The sequence below is a fragment of the Chrysemys picta genome, chromosome 10 (genome assembly GCF_011386835.1).
Source record: "Chrysemys picta bellii isolate R12L10 chromosome 10, ASM1138683v2, whole genome shotgun sequence".
NCBI lineage: Eukaryota > Metazoa > Chordata > Testudines > Emydidae > Chrysemys > Chrysemys picta.
Genome location: NC_088800.1, coordinates 29864876 through 29873159, shown reverse-complemented (window position 1 = coordinate 29873159; position 8284 = coordinate 29864876). Strand labels below are relative to the sequence as shown.

Genomic DNA, 8284 nt, shown 5'->3' with positions numbered 1-8284 from the left:
CCATTTCTGCTTCTAGCCCTGATAATCAGATATGCATATGGATATGTTACAATGGCCTCATTTGAAGTTGCTAGAATACAAAAGTCTTACTGTATAGGGAAAAGTCTTTCCTGTGAGCATAGAGAGGAAAATGCATACTCACATTCTCTCTCTGATCTACTATGACATACTTACCAACTTCCTTGAAGCATATTGTAATTTATATTGAGGAAACCATATGGCTGAAATGTCAGTAACAGCAACCCAGAATGGGCTAATTAGTATCGCTCACGTAGAATAACTGGGATTTGTTGTGCATACAGAATTTTTCTTTTTTAACCCTGTTTTATGTTTTCAAGTGGGGCCTGCCATATCTGCCTTTGTCATATCGGTTTGAAAAATTCAAACAGCAGCTTGCACTGGACACACTGTGTGGCTTAAAAAGAAAAAAAAGTAGAAACTCTCCTAAGCTATTATTTTTATTTTTGCATTATATTACAAGCCTGTGCCCCAAATGACTGTTCAGACATATAACAGAGACGTTCTTTGCTCATGCCCCCACAAAGAGTTTGCAATCTAGGTTAATTGATCTAACTAGAGAAAAAGTCACCAGAACTGAGTTAACACTGAATTAAATATCTTTTCTTACAAAACATAGTAGACATCTAAAAATCTTACTGATATGCATTGCTAGGGTTACCATATTTTGTGCCTCCAAATGGAGGACACTCCACGGCCCCGCCCCCAGCCCCGCCCCCTCCCCAAAGTCTCCGCCCCCTCCCCTGCTTCCCGCGAATATTTGATTCGCGGAAAGCCTGAAGCAGGTAAGGGGGGGTGTGGGGGGAGGAGGCGCGGCCCAGGCTGGCCCCCCGGCGTTTCCAGCCTGGGTCAGCTCGGGCCCTGGGGTGCCAGCCCCGGCCGACCACCCCCGGCCCGCCCAGCACTGCCGGCCCCCGGCGGCCCGGCGCACCCCCCCGGCTCCCGGCCCCCCGCGGGCCCGGCTCCCCGCCGGCCCAGCTGACCGGCTCCCCGCGGGCCCGGCTGACCCGGCTCCCCGCGGGCCCGGCGGACCCGGCTCCCCGCGGGCCCGGCCGACCCGGCTCCCCGCTGGCCCGGCTCCCCGCGGGCCCGGCCGACCCGGCTCCCCGCCGGCCCGGCTCCCCGCGGGCCCGGCCGACCCGGCTCCCCGCCGGCCCGACCGACCCGGCTCCCCGCCGGCCCGACCGACCCGGCTCCCCGCGGGCCGGCTGACCTCCCGATTTTCCCGGACATCCCGGCTTTTGGGGATTTCCCCCCGGACGGGGATTTGAGCCCCCAAAAGCCGGACATGTCCGGGAAAATCCGGACGTATGGTAACCCTACGGGTGGGGGTGTGGGGTCTGGGAGGGATTAGGGTACAGGAGGGGATTCCGACCTGGGGCAGGGGGTTGGGGTGCCGGGTGTGAGGTCTGGGAGGGAATTTGGGTGTGGGAGGGGGTTCCAACCTGGGGCAGGGTTTCTGGGTGCGAGCTCCAGCCAGGCGGCACTTACCTCAGCCAGCTCCTGATCAATGGCACACGGGTGCTAATGCAGGCTCCTGACCCCTGGTCTCCCTCCACTGGCAGGCTCTGAGCAAGGCCTGCGCCGAGAACATGGATGACGAGCTCTCGATCCTGCTGACAGCACCCCCCAGCACAGACAAACTCCAGCACATCTTGGAGGTGAGCAGAATGGGGAGGGGCAGCAGGGGTTTTACCTTAGCCCTGGGGACTCCTAGAAAGAAGAGACTGGAAAATCCATGTTTCTATTGGATCCTTCCGAGTATGCATTCGTGATATAAACTCACTGGGTGACCTTGGGGTAACTCACTTCCCCCTTACGGCATCAGTCTTCTCCACTATCAAATCTACACTGGGGAAGAAGGACAGAAGCCCCGACAATCACCTTCACCTCTGGGTGTCTGGTCCTGGGAGCCGAAACCAACTGGACTATCTGCCCCATCTCCTAAACTGCCCTGTCTTTCCCTCCTAGGGCCTGGTCCTTAGTGCTCAACGTGGCCCCTTCCCAGCTTGTCCCTGACCTTTAAAGGACTCTCCAAGCCCCTCCCATGCCTGCTTCCCTTGGGGTCTCTCTCCTGGCTGAGCACAGGCTGCCCTTCTATCTCTCAGCAGGCCTGGGTCCTAATCACAGGCTGCGTCTTGTCACGTGACCCCCACACTTATTCCCTTCACCCTAGGGAGCTGCATCACCTGGGCCAGGTGCAGTTGAGCTCCAACCCCTTTCCTGGCCATCTCACCCTGGGACAGGTTGAAACTGGAAACCTGTGGGTAACAGTAACTGGTTGCTCGCAAAGGTGCTGAAGACACAATGGAAGAGGAAATCCTTTGGCCTGGATTGAAATTATTCCGACTGAAAGTGAATGAGAGAAAATAGGTCCAGAGTTCTCTTCCTAGCAGCAGAAAATGTAGCGATTGATAGAGGTTCAGGTCAGAAAGGACCATTATGTGCATCTAGTCGCCCCTCCTGTATAACTCAGGGCCTAGAATGTGACCAAGTGGTTCCTTCAGCCAACCATAGCATGGGACTGAGCCAGAGCATGTCTTTTGGAACGACATCCACATGCAGGAGAGCCAGCTGGCTACCAGAAAATCTCTCTTCTGCAGTGACGTGGGGTTAAGGGACACGGGGGAAAAGACATGGAGGCTGTGACTAAACTTAGAGCAGCAAGGCCAGGAAAACCAGGGTTAGGTCCCAGACCTGGCTATCAGATCTACTGTTTTCTATTCCTGGCTTTGGGACCATGAGCGAGTCTCTGCACCGCTGGGTGCCTCGGTTTCCCCAGCTATCAAATGGAGCTAATCAAGGTTTTGTTTGTTCTCCCCATTTTACAGGGTGGGAAACCGAGACACAGTTGGGACCTGTCTACACTACAGGTCTGTCGTGCGTTTGTAATCTGCTGACCCCCACATGTTGTTCAGAGCCTATGGACAACACAGCTCCTAAAGGTACGTTTGTTCTGTGCTTATCCCCTATGTACCAGCAGGGCTGGACAGCATTTCTCACTGTGATGTGGGGAGCAGGTCCTGGGTACTAAGGGTCTGAAGAAGCTCTCAAGGACTAATTTTTTAAAATAATTGTTATCAATGAATTGGGAGAAAACATACAATCACTGCGGATAAGATTGGGGGGTGACAAAATACAGGCAGAGTGGTAATTCCTGATGGGGAGAGGGCAGTGATACAGAGCGATCTGGCTCATTCGGCCAGCTGGACCCATTCAAAGAAAACAAGTTTGAGCAGAGCCCAATGCAAGGTCCTATGCGTGGCAACAAGGCACGCCGGCCACACCTCCAGAATGGGGACGTGTATCCAGGAAAGCAGTGACTCTGAAAAGGATTTAGGGGCCAGAGTGGAGAAGCCACTCAACATGAGCTCCCAGTGTGATGCTGTGGTGAACAGGGCTAAAGCCATCATTAGACGAAGGAGCAGAGCCGTGAGTAGGATAGGGAGGTGACACAGCAGCAGTGAGACTGCTATTGGAATACTGCCTCCAGTGTTGGTGTCCTCCTTTGAAAAAGATGGTCCTAGAAATTGGAGCTGGGGCAGCAAAGAGCCACCAAATGTTCTGAGGGCTGGAGAAAAATGCCTTCTAGTGAGCTATTGAAAGAGCTCAACCTGTTTAGCTTATCAAAAGAAGATTGAAGGGGACTTCATTGAAGTGTTGATGTGCCTTAATGGAGAGAAAATACTGGGGATTAAAGGGCTCTCTAGTCTAGCAGAGAAAGGCAGAACAAGACCCAATGGCTGGAAGGTGAAAAGAGACAAATTCCTATGACAAATAAGGCACAAATATTCAACAGCGAGGATGATTGAACACAGGAAGAAGCTACCAAGGAAAGTGGTGGATTCTCCATCTCTTGATGTCATTAATAAAGACTAGATGCCTTTCCGGAATGTGTTTGCCCCAAAAGTAGCTATTGTGATAGACAGGAGGCCTGTGATATGCAGGGGGTCAGATTAGATGCTCTAACTGTCTCTTCTGGCCATAAAGTCTACTCATTTCTGAGAAACCGAGTGTAGCATTGGGAGCAGCTTGTGATGTTTTACTGTCTAGCCGGCTTGCTTCCTAGAATGAACACTCATTGAGCGGGGTGATCCCCAGAGAGTAGCTCAAACCTCCAAAGTGTCTGCCCTGTGGCAGGACATTAACACTGCAGGGGAGGGGTGGGTGTGGCAGTGACATCACAAAGGCCTTTTGCAGGACCTCGGCCTATTGGCCAAAGGTGCAGGGGAGGTGGTGACCTCACAGAGGGATGCTGACATCAGCCAGGCAGGACAGGGGCACAGGGCCAAGGAAACCTCAGAGACCCCTGTGGCTTTGCTTCAGCAAGTCTCCTCTCGAGATCTCTCTTTGAGGTCTGAGAGAGTATTTGGGTTCGTGTATGTGAGCACCAGGAGGAACCTCTTTTGAGTTTTCTCCTTTCTTTTTCCTGATTTCATTAGAAATCTGACGTCCCTGTTTAGAAGGTAAGAGCCTCCGAGAGGTTTGGAACCTGTTCAGTCTGCTGCATCTGGCTCCAGCTGAATTTTAGGCATGGAAAACACTAGCTTAAGGTGGCCAAATTTTATTCCCCACCTGGGATTTTGTCCCTTAGAATCTCTGGGGACATTAAGGTTTGTCCTTTTTCTTTTACCTTTTCCTCTATCCCTCCCTCCTTTCTTTTCATCTCTTACTTCTTTTGTCCTTTCCCTGTTCCCCTCCCACCACCAGGAGGGGTGTGTGTGTGTCATGGGGGTTGCTCTACAACTCCCATTGTGGGAGGTCCACCGAAAAATGTGGGGCTGAAATAGTGCTCAGACAGTGATCCCCAGCGGTGACCTGGGCCATCCTTTGGGCTCTCTGGTGAGAACCCTCATCCTCCCGCCCCTCGGTCTCTACCCTGATTGGCTGAGCAGGGGGTTATTGACAGGGAGGAGACTCAGGTCCCTGTTGTTTTCTTTTAAGACCAAGTAAATAGTCATAACCAGTCATATGTTCGACAAATTTTGCTGCGTCTCTGCAGTTCATTATTTTCTCTAACATTCCAGTTCTCCTAAAATACTTGCTGAATAATTACTATGAACTCTTGCTGGTCTGGAACTCACTTGAGAGCACTTTATTCAGGTCATTCAATGTCTGAAATTCAAGATCCGATGGTTAGTTTGAAAATCAGGGCTCTTGGGTCCTATTCCCAACTCTGCCACGGACTGGCTGTGTGACCTAAGACAAGTCAATTCTCCTTTCTCAGCCTCAGCTTCTCCCTCTTTCAAGTAGGGATAACAATCCGCCCTATTTACCTCCCGGCAGGTGGAGAATGGGGATCTATTGGAGAGTGTCACTAGGAGCAGTGCATAAGATGAGGTGTCCTATCCTGTTTACTCAGATCAGATTAGGACATAATAGAATGGCTGAAATAGTCTATTTTATTTGTATTTTATTATGTTGCAATTGTTAAAAGCAGCACCTACTTAGCTCAGACTGAAACATCTTATCTAATTTTTGAGATCTAAGTATCTCCTCTTTGTGTAGCTCAAGCCTCCAAAGTGTCTGCCCTGTGGCAGGACATTAACACTGCAGGGGAGGAGTGGGTGTGGCAGTGACATCACAAAGGCCTTTTGCAGGACCTCAGCCTATTGGTCAAAGGTGCTGGGGAGGTGGTGATCTCACAGAGAGATGCTGACATCAGCCAGGCAGGACAGGGGCGCAGGGCCAGGGAAACCTCAGAGTCCCCTGTAGCTTTGCTTCAGCAAGTCTCCTTCTCGAGGTCTCTCTTTGAGGACTGAGAGAGTATTTAGGTTCATGTACATGAGCGCCAGGAGGAACCTCTTTTGAGTTTTCTCTTTTCTTTTTCCTGATTTTACTAGAAAACAGACGTCCCTGTTTAGAAGGTAAGAGCCTCCGAGAGGTTTGGAACCTGTTCAGTCTGATGCATCTGGCGCCAGCTGAATTCTAGGCATGGAAAACACTAGCTTAAGGTGGTCGAATTTTATTCCTCACCTGGGATTTTGTCCCTTAGAATCACTGGGGACATTAGGGTTTGTTCTTTTTGTTTTACCTTTTCCTCCATCCCTTCCTCCTTTCTCTTCATCTCTTAAGTCTTCTGTCCTTTCCTCTGTTCCCCTCCCACCACCAGGAGGACTCTGTGTGTGTGTCATGGGGGGTGCTCTGCAGTGGGAACAGGGACAATTCTCCAACTTTGGGCAGTCGAGAGCCTGGGTGAGATAAGGGGCGTTAAAGCCCTTTGTGAAGGAGAAAGGGGAGTTTCACGGTGTTGAGCACCAAGGAATTCTAAACTTTGCTAAAACATCTAGTCTGCAGAAACCAGAAATGGTTGGGGCCACATTGTAACCATTGTCTTTTTTAAGCCCATTGAGGGATGTGAGTCCCACCCTTTTAGGTATCTGGGGTGCTGGGAGAAGAGAAGAGGTGCCTGTCTCCATTTTATGGCCTCAACAAACTAAGTGCTGTGCCCCAGTTCTCGTCAGAGATCCCTGAAAAAGAACGTCTTCCCATCCATTAACATACCTGGAAAGATACTGGAACCCCTTATTAAACAATCAGTTTGTCAGCACCTACAGGACAATTTGGTTCTTAGGACTAGTGAGCATGGACTTGTCAAGAACAAATCATTCCAAACCAATCCTAGCTCCTTCTTTGGCAGGGTTACGGGCCTAGTGAAGTAAACAGTAGATGTGATCCATCTTGGTGTTAATAAGGACATTCTCACAAACAAACTAGGGAGATGTGGTCTAGATGCAATTAGTATAATATGTGTGCACAGATGGTTGCAAGCCCGTACTCCAACAGCCCAGAACCAAACACTCCTTCTCCTGGGCAGTGCGCTCCGACCTCTAATGGTCAGATGCTGCTTAGCACTGTCAGAGCAGCTTTTGCTGGGGGATTCTCCCAGCACTTTCCAATAGTGGGAAAGTATGAAATCCCCATTTGACTGCTGGGGACAGAGCCTAGAGCGGGGAGCAACTTACCCAAAGTCCCACAGGTCAATAGGAAACTCAGGCGCAGGGCTGGGAGTCACTGCCCCTCCCACTCCCAGGTCACCGCCCAAGGGTGGCTCCTCTGGCAGAGGTGCGGGGAAGGGTCACTCTCTCCTGGCTGGGCTGTTCTTTTCACTCCAGTAACATTGCAACGGCTTTGGGGAGAGGCTCACTCCCAGGATCAGATACAGGAGGGGCAGCAGGGTCCAGGGAACAGGGGCTATTCCTGCCCTGCCACTGTCTGTCTGAGAAACCTTGGCCTTGTCATTCCCTGGCTCGGTGCCTCAGTTTCCATTCTCGCCAGCCTGTGCCTATTTCCCTGCAGTTTCACCTGCGTGTTGGTGCCAGTCCCATCCCCGCACTGCACAGTCTAATACCGGCTCCTCTCTCTTGCCAGCACTATGACACCTGCCGTGGAGCCAGAGCTGGAGACCCACCTCCTCCGAGCTGCCCTGCACGCCGTCTTCACCCTGGGCATGGAGAAGGACACCACCCAAGTGCAGGTAGATCATGCTAAAGTCATGGATTGAAGAGCCAGCTGTCATCCTGCCATGAGTCCTTGCTAATTGCCTGCAGTGGGATGTGAATGAGAGAGGCCAGGATATGTGTTTGGGGGTCTCACCAGTGTTTCCCAGAGACCCCACTTCCCATCCTGTGGCAGGTGTAGCCCCACTTTCCCTAACTCTGACCCATGGCTCTCCCTTGCTTTCAGGATCTGCCTAGGGTCTTGCCAGACCTCCTGGATGCCATGCTGGGGAACCTGCTGGCAGAGTCCCCAGACACCGACAGGCTCCAGTACATCTTGGAGGTGAGCCCGATGAGAGAGGTGGGGACAATTTTACCTTCACTCTTAGATCCATTTTCCAGTCTGTCCTCCTAGCCGGGCCCCAAGTGGGCATCCTTGGTCAGGGCAGTCAGTGCAATGCCTCCTTTCCCCACAGCACATTAACTACTAGATCGTGTCCACGGTGCCGCGAGAGAGAGCCAGGGCCGTTAAGAGCAGCACTGCCCTGCTCAGATTCACCATCACCCTCCCTGAGTTTGACGTAAGTGACCTCTGACCCCAGCTTCCTGACTCCAGGCGTAGGTGATCTGGCTCCGACGGGCTGTAGGATCTGCTGCTGCAGGGGCTGTGGGTTAGGAGTGTTCCTCTTGGGGAGGCAGAGTCAGAGCAGAGAGTGAGCCTGGCTTGAGTCAAGTTCTTCTTGTCCTAGTTAAGTGGTGACTCTGGGCTTTTAAGGGGACTGTGCTCCAGGTTCATGCCTCCCTGTCATCCTGGAGCAGCTGGGGAA

At 51.9% G+C, this 8284-nt stretch overlaps 1 long non-coding RNA gene across 1 annotated transcript; it reads left to right on the top strand.

Annotated features, from left to right (window-relative positions):
* Positions 1–1582: 1582 nt before the first annotated feature.
* On the top strand, positions 1583–7496 carry LOC135973739 (uncharacterized). Its single transcript, XR_010590743.1, has 3 exons — positions 1583–1679; positions 2850–2963; positions 7390–7496. It is a non-coding gene; the product is annotated as an uncharacterized LOC135973739 (long non-coding RNA).
* Positions 7497–8284: the final 788 nt, after the last annotated feature.